We start from the raw sequence: 8,055 nt of genomic DNA, 5'->3' as shown, positions 1-8,055 counted from the left end.
CCTTATCCGCTGTCTCAGAGAGAGGGATGGGAGAGGAAGGGGCAGGAGGAAGGCTGCAACTCACGTGGGCCTGTTATGGATGGAGAGAGAGAGGAGCGAGAGAAAGAGATAGAAAGAGGAAAGGGCTACAGCTAGCTCACGTGGGCCTGTTATGGATGGAGAGCGAGAGGAGCGAGAGAAAGAGATAGAAAGAGGAAAGGGCTACAGCTAGCTCACGTGGGCCTGTTATGGATGGAGAGAGAGAGGAGCGAGAGAAAGAGATAGAAAGAGGAAAGGGCTACAGCTAGCTCACGTGGGCCTGTTATGGATGGAGAGAGAGAGGAGCGAGAGAAAGAGATAGAAAGAGGAAAGGGCTACAGCTAGCTCACGTGGGCCTGTTATGGATGGAGAGAGAGAGGAGCGAGAGAAAGAGATAGAAAGAGGAAAGGGCTACAGCTAGCTCACGTGGGCCTGTTATGGATGGAGAGAGAGAGGAGCGAGAGAAAGAGATAGAAAGAGGAAAGGGCTACAGCTAGCTCACGTGGGCCTGTTATGGATGGAGAGAGAGAGGAGCGAGAGAAAGAGATAGAAAGAGGAAAGGGCTACAGCTAGCTCACGTGGGCCTGTTATGGATGTGTGTGTGCGCCATAGTTTAGTGGTGTTCATTTATTCATGACCTCATTAAGCGTGCTGACCTTAAACTCTGTCTCGTACTGCATCCTCTCCCCTGTGACTCTAGCCAGACCCTGCTCCAGCTGCCACTGCCTAACACCACACACAGAGAGAGAGACACACAGCCAAAAAACATGAGAGGGAGTGCACAGAGACAGACACACACACAGAGAGAGAGAGAGAGAGAGAGAGAGAGAGAGAGAGAGGAGAGAGAGAGAGAGAGAGAGAGAGAGAGAGAGAGAGAGAGAGAGAGAGAGACACACAGAGAGAGACACAGAGAGCGAGAGAGAGCGAGAGCGAGAGAGACAGACATTGCCAAAAACATGACGCAGACACACACTGCAAAGCATGACATACAAGGGCATGCGCCCCCCCATTGACACACACTTACACACACACACACACACACACACACACACACACGGCATGAGAAACACACAATGCGTGAGGAGAGGGAGAGAAAGGGCATAGTAGGGGAGAGCAGGGTAAGTTGAGCCATTTTTAGGTGGGACTTGCAAAGCAAAAATCCAGACTTTAAATATTCATCATACTTCTGCCTTTTTATTCTATTCCTTTGACCACTTTGCCAACAACTTAGACAAAAAGTTAGAGGGTATATCATTTTGGTCTACTTCCTGCTATTAATTCTGAAATCGGAATATAATTATTTTGTACTAATCAAACGTTACAGCTGCATCAACAACATTTTCTCTAACCTTTTAAAAACAACTGACATTTTGACCACTTGTCTACTTCTCTGCTATTCAAATCTGTAATACAGTGGCTTGCGAAAGTATTCACCCCCCCTTGGCAGTTTTCCTATTTTGTTGCCTTACAACCTGGAATTAAAATGTATTTTTTTGGGGGGGGGGGGTTTGTATCATTTGATTTACACAACATGCCTACCACTTTGAAGATGCTAAATATGTTTTATTGTGAAACAAACAAGAAATAAGACAAAAAAACTGAAAACTTGAGCGTGCATAACTATTCACCCCCCCAAAGTCAATACTTTGTAGAGCCACCTTTTGCAGCAATTACAGATGCAAGTCTCTTGGGGTATGTCTCTATAAGCTTGGCACATCTACGTAGCCACTGGGATTTTTTCCCCATTCTTCAAGGCAAAACTGCTCCAGCTCCATCAAGTTGGATGGGTTCCGCTGGTGTACAGCAATCTTTAAGTCATACAAGGGTAATTCTCAATTGGATTCATGTCTGGGCTTTGACTAGGCCATTCCAAGACATTTAAATGTTTCCCCTTAAACCACTTGAGTGTTCCTTTAGCAGTATGCTTAGGGTCATTGTCCTGCTGGAAGGGGAACCTCCGTCCCAGTCTCAAAGCTCTGGAACACTGAAACAGGTTTCCCTCAAGAATTTCCCTGTATTTAGCGCCATCCATCATTCCTTCAATTCTGACCAGTTTCCCAGTCCCTACTGATGAAAAACATCCCCACAGCATGGGGATGGTGTTCTCAGGGTGATGAAAGGTGTTGGGTTTGTGCCAGACATAGCATTTTCCTTGATGGTCAAAAAGCTAAATTTTAGTCTCATCTGACCAGAGTACTTTCTTCCATATGCTTGGGGAATCTCCCACATGCCTTTTGGTGAACACCAAACATGTTTGCTTATTTTTTTCATTAAGCAATGGCTTTTTTTCTGGTCACTCTTCCGTAAAGCCCAGCTCTGTGGAGTGCATGGCTTATAGTGGTCCTATGGACAGATACTCCAATCTCCGCTGTGGAGCTTTGCAGCTCTTTCACGGTTATCTTTGGTCTCTTTGTTGCCTCTCTGATTAATGCCCTCCTTGCCTGGTCCATGAGTTTTGTTGGGCGGCCCTCTCTTGGAAGGTTTGTTGTGGTGCCATATTCTTTCCATTTTTAATAATGGATTTAATGGTGCTCATATTGTTTTAGAACCCAACCCTGGTCTGTACTTCGCCACAACTTTGTCCCTGACCTGTTTGGGTAGCTCCTTGGTCTTCATGCTGCCACTTGCTTAGTGGTGTTGCAGACTCTGGGGCCTTTCAGAACAGGTGTATATATACACTGAGATCATGTGACAGATCATGTGACACTTAGATTGCACACAGGTGGACTTTATTTAACAAATTATGTGACTTTTGAAAGTAATTGGATGCTCCAGACCTTATTTAGGGGCTTCATAGCAAAGGGGGTGAATACATATGCACACACCACTTTTCAGTTTAAATTTTTTTCACATTTTTTGAAACAAGTAATTTTTTTCATTTAATTTCACCAATTTCGACTATTTTGTGTATGTCCATTACATGAAATCCAAATAAAAATCCATTTAAATTACAGGTTGTAATGCAACAAAATAAGTAAAACACCAAGAGGGATGAATACTTTTGCAAGGCACTGTAGGAAGAAAAATATCTCATAGCAATCAAAAGTGACAGCTTTACCCCATAAAGATGAAGTGAAAACATGTTTTTAGAAATTTGTGCAAATTTATTGAAAATGAAATACAGAAATATCTAATTTACGTAAGTATTCACACTCCTGAGTCAGTAGATGTTAGAATCACCGTTGGCAGCAATTACAGCTGTGAGTCTTTATGGGTAAGTCTAACACTTAGAGCCTGGAATTCCATAACTACTAGAATGGCCATGAAGGTAGTTCTGACCTTGATATTGCAATTGTATAAATATTCCATAATAAATAATGAATTGCTAAATTAATGCATTTATTATGTTAATTCATCCAGAAGCGCATAGACTGTAAATACTAACATTTTCTACACGGTAAGACAACAGTTGCCTGCCCAGTTAGTCCGTCCAAACTACACCTAAACGACACTACATGGCCAAAAGTCGTCAAACATCTTATTCTAAAATCATGGGTATTAAATATGGAGTTTGTCCCCTCTTTGCTGTTATAACAGCCTCCACTCTTCGGGGAAGGCTTTTCACTCGATGTTGGAACATTGCTGCAGGGACTTTCTTTCATTCAGACACAAGAGCATTAGTGAGGTTGGGCACTGATGTTGGGCGATTAGGCCTGGCTCGCAGTCGGCGTTCCAATTCATCCTCAAAGGTGTTCGATGGGGTTGAGGTCAGGGCTCTGTGCAGGCCAGTGAAGTTGTTCCACACCGATCTCAACAAACCATTTCTGTATGGACCTCGCTTTGTGCACGGGGGTATTGTCATGCTGACACTGGAAAGGGCCTTCCCCAAACTGTTGCCACAAAGTTGGAAGCACAGAATGGTCTAGAATGTCATTGTATGCTGTAGCGTTAAAATTTCCCTTCATTGGCACTAACGGGCCTAGCCTGAACCATGAATAACAGCCTCAGACAATTATTCCTTCTGCACCAAAGCGTTCTCCTGGAATCCGCCAAATCCAGATTCTTCCGTCGGCCTGCCAGATGGTGAAGCATGGTTCATCACTCCAGAGAATGCATTTCCACTGTTCCAGAGTCCAATAGCGGGGAGCTTTACACCACTCCAGTTGACAGTTGGCATTGCGCATGGTGATCTTGTGTGCGGCTGCTCGGCCATGGAAACCCATTTCATGAAGCTCCCGACGAACAGTTCTTGTGCTGATGTTGCTTCCAGGGGCAGTTTGGAATTCAGTAGTGAATGTTGCAACTGAGGACAGACGATTTTTATGCGCTATGCCCTTCAGCACTCGGCGGTCCCATTTTGTGAGCTTGTGGGACCTACCACTTCGATACTGAGCCGTTGTTGCTCCTCGACCTTGCCACTTCACAATAACAGCACTTACAGTTGACCGGAGCAGCTCTATCAGAGCAGAGATTTGAAGAACTGACTTGTTGGGCAGGTGGCATCCTATGATGGTGCCACGTTGAAAATCACTGTAAAGCCATTTTACTGTCAATATTTGTCTGTGGAAATTGCATGGCTGTGTGCTCAATTTTATACACCTGTCAGCAACGGGTGTGGCTGAAATAGCCGAATCCACTCATTTGAAGGGGTGTCCACATACTTTTGTATATATAGTGTATATCCAATTAAATAAATTAAGTATAGTAAGATGGGGGACAATGGTTAAGTTGAGTGAGGGGAAGCAAACTATGCATAATTATGTAAATCACCAATTGTGAATGAGGAACAGGGCGGACCACTGTATTGTATTCACCTATTGTAATTATAATCTCAAAACAGTGTACCCTATATCAGTCCACCGAATCCAATCAGTCTTATTAGTCTACTCTAGGCCTGCTTGGAGTCAGCCACACAGTGAGAGCGTGCGTAATTTACAATGGACCAAGGTGAATAGATGCACATGCTGCGTTAGCGTTGCTACAAGATCTAAATAAAAAGTACTCAGATGACGGGGAAGAAATGGATCATGACATTTCTGTTGATTATTATTGTGATTCATGCTGAACGGCTTTCCATATGTGGGAAAGGAGCCATATTGGGCAGCAGGGTGAGCGAGTATTGGACAATGTTTTGGTTCAGATGGCATGGCTGTACTAGCTGAAACGAGTAACCCCTTAGTTATGGCAAGCCTAAATAAGTGTCAGTCTGGAGTAGAAGGATTGTTCTACTCAGTTATCACTTCGCAAAGAAGGGCACCTATTGGTAGATGGGTAAAAATAAAAAAGCAGCCATTGAATATCCCTTTAAGCATGGTGAAGTTATTAATTACACTATGGATGGTGTACCAATACACCCAGTCACTACAAAACTATAAGCGTTCTTCCTAACTCAGTTGCCGGAGAGGAGGGAAACCTCTCAGGTATTTCACCATGAGGCCAATGGTGACATTAAAACAGTTACAGAGTTTAATGGCTGTGATAGGAGAAAACTGAGGATGGATCAATAACATTGTAGTTACTCCACAATACTAAGCTAAATGACAGAGTAAAAATATTCCAAAACATGCATTCTGTTTGCAACAAGGCACTTAAGTAATACTGAAAAATGTGGCAATTCACTTTTTGTCCTGAATGGGCAAATTTGGGGCAAATCCAATACAACACAATACAACAGTACCAATCTCCATATTTTCAAGCATAGTGGTGGCTGTGGAAAAAGTAAAGTGGTGTGAATACTTTCTGAAGTCACTGTAGCTAACGTCAGCTAACAGCTCTCTCATGTCTCATCATTGAGCAGCCATAATGGAGCCGTTGCTATGGATACTCCCACATGCAGAAGCACATGTGGCAGCGCAGGCAAAAATAATGAGGAGGGTGAAGAGGGTGATTGAATTTAGAACAAGGAGGCAGCCAAGGCAACAGTGTACTAGTTCTCAGGATCGTGCCCCGTGCTCTAAACTCAACTGGCTAATTTTCCTGTCTGTAAAGAGAAGAGCGGGGTGTACGTTGATCCCACTGCTCTGATTGGATAGAGCGAAGCCTTCTCCGGTCACTCGCTTCATATATTTCACCCGATCACTTCTCATCGCACATATTTCAGTTTTCACACGCATCAACTGTAGTTTAGACACTGGCCACAACTGCAGACCACAACCACACAACTGACCACAACCACACAACTACTAGCCTCTGCTGAGTCCCCAACAACTGGATGTTCCTGTTTTTAGGGGAAATGCAAAAGGGCCTGTGTGCTATGTGGGATCCTTGGGATGCCCCTACCCAATTGAAGTTGCCATTTATCATGGTTAGGGGTTAAGGTTAGGTAAGGGCTATGGTTAAGGTTACCATAAGGGCTAGGGTAGGGATGTCCCAATGATCCCAGATAGCACTGATCAAAAAGAATACAGCCTGTGATGCAACTTCCACTTTTGGACGTTAACAAGGTGACACTCCATTTTAACTCCTACTCCACGTTTACTGGATTGGTTGAACAGTGTAGTAGAGAACAGTTTTTAAAATTCTCATCAGGACCAGTACGTAGGGAATCTAGGTTCAGGCGTTTGTTTTACACCTGCTACGTTAGGTTACACAACTACTGACCACAATTACTGAACCACACACCTACTTACGAAAACTACTGACCACAACTACTGAACCACACAAATACTTACCAAAACGACTACCCAAAAGTAGTACTGGCCACAACTACAGACCATGTCCATTCTGTAGGGCCCAAAGAACCTGCAACAACCACACAGCTACTGACCACACAGCTACTGACCACACAACTACTGACCACACAGCTACTGACCACACAGCTACTGACCACACAACTACTGACCACACAGCTACTGACCACACAGCTACTGACCACACAGCTACTGACTACACAGCTACTGACTACACAGCTACTGACCACACAACTGCTGACCACACAACTGCTGACCACACAGCTACTGACCACACAACTACTGAACCACACAACTACTGCTCTAGATCTGGTCCTGCACTCTGAAAATTAGGGGTTCAACAAGGGTTCTTCTAAGATCCTCAAAGTTCTTCAAAGAACCTTAGGGTTCTTGGCATTGAAAATGGCCCCCAAAAGATTCTTCCAAGGACCCCATAGGAGGTGGGGTTCATCCAGGAACCTCCTTAGTTGGTGGGGGTTCTTGCAGGAACCTAACTGAAACATTTGGATTTGAACGGACAGCAGGTACAGGAACCTAACTGAAACATTTGGATTTGAAAGGACAGCATGCGCAGGAACCTACCTGAAACATTTGGATTTGAAAGGACAGCATGCGCAGGAACCTAACTGAAACATTTGGATTTGAAAGGACAGCATGCGCAGGAACCTAACTGAAACATTTGGATTTGAAAGGACAGCATGCGCAGGAACCTAACTGAAACATTTGGATTTGAAAGGACAGCATGCGCAGGAACCTAACTGAAACATTTGGATTTGAAAGGACAGCATGCGCAGGAACCTAACTGAAACATTTGGATTTGAAAGGACAGCATGCGCAGGAACCTAACTGAAACATTTGGATTTGAAAGGACAGCATGCGCAGGAACCTAACTGAAACATTTGGATTTGAAAGGACAGCATGCGCAGGAACCTAACTGAAACATTTGGATTTGAAAGGACAGCATGCGCAGGAACCTAACTGAAACATTTGGATTTGAAAGGACAGCATGTGCAGGAACCTAACTGAAACATTTGGATTTGAACGGACAGCAGGTGCAGGCATCTAACTGAAAAATGTTATGATCTCCTCAATTTAAGATAAGGTTTGTCCCTTGTATGATCTAAATAGATATTGTTTTATGATGATACCATCTATCTTTTCATATTTGTGAAAATCTTTCGAAAACAGCAAATTGACACAATTCAACGGATATCCATCAACAAAGAGGTAAGAATACTGTATGTAGGCTATAAGAATATGATGAAGGCTAGCTGTATTGCGTGCAGATGACTGAACTGCTCACTTTTGTGTCTGCAGGTATACAGACGAGGAGGCATACAAAGGTATGTCAATTTGTATTGGTATGTTATTCTGATCACACTTACCATCCTCCTCCCTTACCTCGTCA

Source organism: Salmo salar, chromosome 07, assembly GCF_965601325.2.
Source record: "Salmo salar chromosome 07, fSalSal1, whole genome shotgun sequence".
Classification (NCBI taxonomy): Eukaryota; Metazoa; Chordata; class Actinopteri; order Salmoniformes; family Salmonidae; genus Salmo; species Salmo salar.
This window is presented reverse-complemented; position numbering follows the sequence as displayed.